This window comes from Halichoerus grypus, chromosome 12 (assembly GCF_964656455.1).
Source record: "Halichoerus grypus chromosome 12, mHalGry1.hap1.1, whole genome shotgun sequence".
Classification (NCBI taxonomy): Eukaryota; Metazoa; Chordata; class Mammalia; order Carnivora; family Phocidae; genus Halichoerus; species Halichoerus grypus.
In genome coordinates, this window is record NC_135723.1 from 49,724,182 (window position 1) to 49,732,642 (window position 8,461).

The following is an 8,461-nucleotide window of genomic DNA, read 5'->3' on the forward strand; positions in this document are numbered from 1 at the left end:
TTCTCTCTCCCAACAATGGACAGAGAAATATCAATTTGAATAGATCCTTTTGAAAAATCATCTGTATGTGAGAATGTCATTTTCATTACAGAGGAAATAGTAAAGACAGAATAACTAAGCCAGGAATAAAGAGCTTTACAGCACCTTGAAGTGATTAGAATACCGCTGGGTGTGCATATGTCTTGTTCTTTCTTGAAATTCTGCTGAGCACTGCCCCTCTTCCAGACTAGATTTCTTTTCCAGTCTGTCTGTTCACAATTGCCCTGCTATTCTATAAAAGAAAATATTAACTCCTCATCCTGGTATGGTACCCTGGGATGAAAACCACCTGGAACTAAACAAAGCGGACAATTCTAGAATGCGTCGTTCTAGAATAGTCCTGTGAGGGGAAAGTAGGAACCTGAAGGGAGAAGAGTCTGATACCTTCCAGGCCATCGATACATGACAAGCCTCCATTATCTAGCTACCCTTTCGTCTAGCTAAAAATTAGAATTATGAAGTGGTAGCCACATCCTAGACTTCACGCTAATGTGTTTATTTGAATGGAAAAAAATGAAAAATTTTACTTGGAACATAAGTTTGGCCATCTAATTTGGTAAGTGCTGATTGCCAATTAGGATACATGGCATATTTCAGAAGTGTATTAAGTTAAATATGTATCTGATATTTTGACAAAATAGATTTATTAAAGGTAAAATTTTGAAAATTAATGGAATTTGTAATAAAAATTTTGTCAATTTTTATGTCTTATTTTATATATGTCATGTTTAATTTTATACATCAATGTGTAAGACAATTTCCCCTTTCATTTTAGGGGATCTTGAATAAAAAGTATGTTAGAGAATATTTGACTTTGTTCCCACTATATCAAAGGTAACCACACTGAGACCTAGAAAGGCACAGAGTTGTCCAAGGCCTTAAAGTTAAGTGTCCAAGATGGAACTAAAGACCCATCTTGAGTCCCACACCTATACTCTTTCTCCCCTATGTTCTGCTGCCAAATTAATGAAAATATTATTTTCATTTTCTTCTTTCAAATTAATGAAAATGAATTACAGTTCAAGCAAGTGTTTTTTTAAACTAGCACTTTTATTGAGTAAAATCTGGAGACATCAGAAGATCAATTTTCTAAATTATAAAATGTAACAATGATAGGATACTAAATACCTAACACTTTTTAGCACAGAATATTTTTCCCAAACAGAATTAACAAAATTTGAGATAGTGATTTTAAGGTAAGCAAGCATGGAGGGGGGAAATGCTCAAATAGCAAAGATTTCCTGCATCGATAAAGAAGATATGGTATATATATATACACTTGCCATTTGTGACAACATGGATGGACCTAGAAAGTATTAAGCTAAGTAAAATAACAAAGACAAATACCATATGATTTCACTAATATCTGGAATCTAAAAAACAAAACAAATGAACCAACAAAAAGAAGAAACAGACCCATAAATACAAAGAACAAACATGGTTGCCAGTGGGTGGGGGATGGGTGAAGGGAAGTGGGAGATACAGGCTTCCAGTTATGGAATGAGTAAGTCATGGTAATAAAAGGTACAACAGGGAATACAGTCAGTGGTATTGTAATAGCATATGGTGACGGATGGTAGGCACGCTGTGGTGAGCATAGCATAATAATGTATTGAGTTGAATCCTACTGTACACCTGAAACTAATGTAATATTGTGTGTGTGTCAATTATACTCAAATAAAAAAGCATCTTAAGTATTTTTAAAACTGACAAAAGTTTCTGGATAGATCACAAATCTTCATTTAATGTTAAAACAAAACAGTGAAAGCACTAAAAGAAAATGTAGGAAATACCTTTATAACAGGCATGGAAAAAGCATAACACAAAGCCCCCCAAAAAATCTGATTATAAAATGTCAAAACTTTTTCCATACTGAAACAGTCATACATGAGTAAAAAACACTAAATGTATATGGGATCAGTAGAGTTTCAAAAGATTAAATGAAAATGTTTTTTATAAAAATAATAGAATTAACAACAATACAGCATAAATAGCATCTATAAATCAATAAAAAATTGAGAAAGTGCAAAGTATGAAAAGTCTAGATGCCCAATCCTACTGTTAATCAGAGATGTGCAAAATAATAAGATAAAATATTTTACTTACTGTGTTGGAAAAAATTCCTAAAACCAATAATCAGCAATGGTCTGTGTGGAAAAAAAAAAAAAAAATGGGTTCTTTCCTTTTGCACATGGCCTTTAGAGTTAAAATTTGGCAATAAATATTAACACTTAAAAAAAACGCATATTCTTTGACTCGGCACTTCCGCTCTGGAATCCATCCCATAGGTGTACCCACAGACATTTGTGCAGTGATCATTCTATTAATAATGAAACTGGAATGGGGCTCCTGGGTGGCTCAGTCATTAAGCGTCTGCCTTCGGCTCAGGTCATGATCCCAGGGTCCTGGGATCGAGCCCCGCATCGGGCTCCCCGCTCTGCGGGAAGCTTGCTTCTCCCTCTCTCACTCCCCCTGCTTGTGTTCCCTCTCTCGCTGTGTCTCTCTGTGTCAAATAAATAAATAAAATCTTTAAAAAAGAAAATAATGAAACTGGAATGAACTGAGACATTCTTGAAATGTCTGTGTCTAAATGTCTGAGAGGTGGCGCCTGGGTGGCTCAGTCGGTTAAGCATCTGACTCTTGGTTTCAGCTCAGGTCTTTATCTCATGGGTGGTAGGATCGAACCCATCCTGCATTAGGCTCGTGCTCAGCAGGAATCCGTTTGCATATTATCTCCCTCTCCCCCTTCCCCCATGCTCTCTCTCTCTCTCTCTCAAATAAATAAATCTTAAAAAAATAAAATAAAATGTCTGAGAAAGGAACTAGTAGAGTAAATTATGATAAATCCGTATCAGGGAATGAGGTAGACTCAAAAAGTTGTCCATAATATATCATTAAAGGAAAATACAAGTTAAAAAGAATATTTTCCCCATTAAGGGAAAAATTATATAAAGCTGTGTTTATATAATGTACCTTTACAAATACATAGAAAGGGAATGATGTTTTCTAATATTATTTCTGCATTAGTCTTGGGCAGAGCTGGAAGAAGGAGGAGAATTTTCTTTTTACTCTGTATACTTGAATTTCTTTAGAAAGAACATGCAATACTTTGTTAATTTAAAAAATTAATGGATGTTTATTTTGGAAAATATAAAACTTTTGGAAGAAACTATTACATAGTTTTTTGCCACAGAGATGAGCACTTCCAATATTTTTATATTTTTACAAATACGGTTTTGCTTAATTCTTTAACCAGTAAGTCCTTTCTACATCAATTTTATGTCCCGCTCTTTATTAAATATTATTCTGTAACATTTTACCACATCAATAACTCTTCAAAAACATGATTTCACAATACATATAATTGTTCTTGCTATGGATGGGACATATTTATAACTGTATGTTTCAATATAAGATATTTTATAACTTTTTGCTTTTAAAAATAACCACTCAAAATATTTTCCCATAAGTCTTTGTTTATCTATGATTATTTAGAAAAATAGAAATGGAATTTGGGTCAAAGAATTTGACTATTTTTAACACAAAGTGGTCTTATTTTCTGAATTTGCATTTATTTTATTTTTTTTTTCTGAATTTGCATTTATACATATGAATGCATTTTACTCCCATCTTGAGATAGTTCAAGGCAATATCATTTTAGTCAGAAATCTTAAAACTGTTAGCCTCTAAAGATCTGGAAGTTTAAGCTTCTGAAATTCAGCAGATCCGATTTATAAAATCGTAAGAGTAGGGGAAAGTAAAATATTTCATTTTTAAGCCAAGAAAATCAGCAGTCTGGAAACACCTCAGGTCTCGCCTGGCTATAGAATCGTCTGATTTGAGCCGCTGTGGTGTCCTCAGCTCAGCTGATTCAACATCTCTGACCTTACCTTCTCCGAGCTAATGGCAATTACTTTTCTCCACGCTGTACTTTTGAAAGATGGTAGTCTTCAAGGTCCCTCCGGATAGATGCTTCTCCACTGCTGTGACCCTCTTCTTGTAAAATAGATGTAAGTAAAGCATTTCTTCCATGAAAAACACATTTTTAGAGCTAATCTTTGCACATTTAAAATCTCTACACCCTAGTTTTGTGTGTTTCAATTATTCATTGGTAAATAAATAAAAATGCATAGTTTATGGCTTGAATAGAAACAGCACACCTGTGTAACTAGCCATCAAATGAGACAGGGAACATTAGCAGAGTCCCGGAAGGGCTCCTATGCCTTTGCTGATCTCCACCTTCACCTCCTCAGCGTAAATCATTATCCTGCGTTCTGACAGCAGAGAGTCACTTGGCCTGTCTTTGAAGTGGATGCAGACAAGGTTCTTTTGTTTATCCCTTCTTTCATTCAATTTTGCTTTACCCGTTTTGTTGTTGTCCTTTGTGTTTAGTTCCTTTCTGGTATGTAATTAAGTGAACACAGTCTGTCTACCAACAGTAATACCCAGCTCTTTCAGCAAGAACATGGGAAACATGAGAACTTTTTTTTTTTTTTTAAGGGAGGCAGGGAGGGGCAGAGGAAGGAGAGAGAGAATCTTAAGCAGGCTCCACACCTACCGTGAAACCTGAGGCGGGGCTCCATCCCACAACCCTGAGATCATGACCTGAGCCGAAATCAAGAGTCGGACACTTAACCAACTGAGCCACCCAGGTGCCCCGAGAACATTATTTTTTTAATGAGCCAAAATGTTGCACTATTTTATTTTGGCACAGAGAATAATACCTGTTTTTCAGAGAGAGTTTTGGAATGCACACATTTCCTCACGGTATCCATTAAAAAAGAAAACCATGCCTGCCTTCTCTGAAAGAGTAGTCCCATTTTTATGTGGGCAAGATCGATTCCTTAAAAATTAGATCATAGATTACTGTGGCTTCAGTTATGTGTTCTGCCTCCCACATTTTGCTTTTGCTGTTGTGTAGGCAGAGGAGTATAGAGATGAATTTGGGATTGTTTGGCTTGAGCTTGGAGGCAGCATTCTGCATTAATTAGCTGTTTAACTAATTAGCGTGTCACTTAACTCTTGGTATTTACTTTGCTTAATTGTAAAACAAGGGCCTGGACACGATCATGCCTTAAACTGGGACTTCACAGTACACACCACCCAGTATTATACGCAAGACTGTTTCAGCAGCTTCTCTGAGTGGTCTGTGACTTAAGAAAGGTAAAATATAATTAGGCTAGGTTGATAGTTCTCAAGCCTCAGCATGCATCCAGATCACCTAAAGGGCTTCACCTGGATTGCTGGCTGTGCCTCCCCCCACCCCTGCACCGGGAGTTTCTGACTCGGTTGGTCAGAAGGGGCAAGGTCTGCAGGCAAGTTTCGGGTAATCACTGATCCTCCTGGTGTCAGGACGGTACTGAGAACCACCAGGGCAGATGGTTTCTAAGGCCCATTCCCATGCTGATTTCTGCAGTCTTTGATGTCTTCAGCAAAGGAGGTGGGTTGTGTTCTGCTCAGCTGTGTATCTTTGCTGCATAGCTTGGCAAGAAGTTGGTGTTCAGTAAATGTTTGAATGAATAACTGAGCGAATGTGCCTTAAGAATTTCCTTTTAGGGGCGCCTGGGTGGCTCAGACGTTAAGCGTCTGCCTTCAGCTCAGGTCATGGTCCCAGGGTCCTGGGATCGAGCCCTGCATCGGGCTCCCTGCTCGGAGGGAAGCCTGCTCCTCCCTCTCCCATTCCCCCTCCTTGTGTTCCTGCTCTTCCTGTCTCTCTCTCTGTCAAATAAATAAAAAAAAATCTAAAAAAAAAAAAAAAAAAAGAATTTCCTTTTAAAAGGGTTGATCATAAATTCATTCTAATGTTTTCCTATACTTTTTTTTTTTTTTAAGTTCAGCATTGGGACCACAGCCTGACTGCTAGTTAGTAAGAATTTGGATTATTGCACTCTACAGAAATGCATCATTATTGATTGTGTCATTCTCTAAAAACAGAGCCAATAACATGTGGGCCCATAACGTACAAAATGATCCTGAAACATCCCTTACCTGTTTCCAAAAGAAACAAAAATACTTTGTTGTGAGTACTGTCCAGCCAGACTCCATAAGAGTGCATTGTGAGTGTTGACAACACAGTGTTGAACGACTGTGAGCCCCTCAGCCCACGCCCCCATGCTAGAACAGATCTAAGAAAGGTAAAGTCTCACTGGGCTAGATCATTAGCTTTCAGACTTGCGTGTGCATCCGAATCCCCTGGAGGGCTGGTGAATTACGGATTGCTGACAACAGCCCCAGAGCTTCTGGCTAGCACACCTGGGGTGGGGCCTGGGGATTTGCATTTTGAACAAGTTCCCAGGTCCTGCTGCTACTGCTGGTCCAGTGACCACACATTTAGAACCACTGGGATAGGGGCACCTGGGTGGCTCAGTCGTTAAGCATCTGCCTTTGGCTCAGGTCATGATCTCAGAGTCCTGGGATCGAGCCCTGCATCAGGCTTCTTGCTCTGCGGGAAGCCTGCTTCTCCCTCTCCCACTCCCCCTGCTTGTGTTCCCTCTCTCACTGTTGTCTCTCTCTGTCAAATAAATAAATAAATTCTTTAAAAAAAAAAGAACCACTGGGATAGATGGTTTCTAATCCCTTGGTAACTGGGATATTGAAGCAACCCAGTCCCATAGAATGGAACCTTGAGTTGGACTAGCTTGAAAGCTTTTGAATTTCTATAATTTCTTCCCTAGCTCTTTCAAACTCCTGTCTCCTCTGAAATTCTCAAGTATTCTTAAGAGGTGTGAAAGGATGTGAAACATCTCAATTCAGACAGTCTTCACTTCTTACAAGTGAAAAAAATCCGTTAAGTAAATACTGGATCCTTTCTTAGCACATTCTCTTTCTCTTTGAACAGGAAAACCCTGTGGTTTTCTATCCATGGACCCCCAGAACCAACAGCATCAGCATCACCTGGAAGCTAGAAATGGATATTGTCGGAATCCACTGTGGACCTGCTAAATCAGAAATTCTGGGGGTAGACCCTCCAATCTATTTTAAGCACTCTGGTGATTCTGATGCAGGCTTAGTTTTAAGAGCCATTGGCTGGACCTAAACTTCAAGTGGAAGACCACCTTGGCACACATTCCTAAAGACATAGGGTAGGAGGACAACTAGAACAGAGGCAGGACCAGGCATTGGCACAAATGAGAGGTTAGTGAGGTGAAAAACATCACTTTTTTGGAGGCTGATCAGAGACTGAAAAATATCTCTGGAGGCAAGATGACCTGGCATCCTTCAGTGCTATAGGGGGATAGAAGACGTCAGTGCCCTGTAGCTATATGATCCAGATCAAGCCATGGAAGTACCTGGCAGCTGATATGAACTCATTCCCAAGTGCGTGGGAATGACTTCTGAAAAGTAATAGTTCTTCTGAACACTGATTTTTTTCTTTTTATCTTCTTATTGAGCAATGAAATGAAAATATATTTCATTTTTTCTTCTTTCCAGTATGCTCATCACCAAGCACAGGTTTTGTAGTAAAAAGCAGCAGCTTTTCCAAATGCAATGGAATCTAGAAGATAAGTATTCCCAAACATATCTCAAACTAGACTTCTGGATAATGGAGAGGAACATAAGGGCAACAGAGTAGTGAAAGATGAATTCCATGTGTACATGCATAGATAGGAGAATTACATTTAGGTAAAGTAGCTTGTAACAAAAGATTGATAAGGGGTGCCCTGGTGGCTCAGTCGGTTGGTCATCCAACCCTTGGTTTCAGCTCGGGTCATCATCTCAGGCTCCTGGAATCAATTCCTACGTTGGGCTCCACGCTCACCGGGAAGTCTGCTTGAGGATTCTCTCTCTCCCTCTTCCTTTGCCCCTCCCCCCGCTTGCTTATTCACTCCCCCTTCTCTCTCTAAAATAAATAAATCTTAAAAAAAAAAAAATTTGTGAAGTTCTGATGCCGCATTACTGCTGGGGATAAAATAACAGATGAACTGGCTGATCATTGATCTTCTTTTTGGCCAAACCTTAAAGTTTTCCATGGAGCTTAGAGAAGCTGTTTGTTTACTTTGCCCATATGGCCTCTAGTCTTTTGTTCACATCAAAACCTGTTTCACATCATAGCATGTGAATACTCAGTGGCTTCTGAAATATTATGAACAATGGCAATGGCCCAGGGACTATTTACAAGTGCATTTTAAAATTTCCAGATACTGGGGCACCTGGCTGCCTCGGAGCATGTGAGTCTTGATCTCAGGGTTATGAGTTCAAGCCCCATGTTGGGTATGGAGATTGCTTAAAAATACAATCTTTAAAAATAAATAATTTTTTAAAATTTCCAGATATTTGTTTTTTTTAACATGTTGTTGCTTTCTACCGTAATTTCATTGTGGTCAGAGAACATACACATTATGATTTCAGAGCTTATACATTTATTGAGACTTGTTTTATAGCCCAACACGAGGTCTGTCTTGGTGAATGTACCATGTGCACT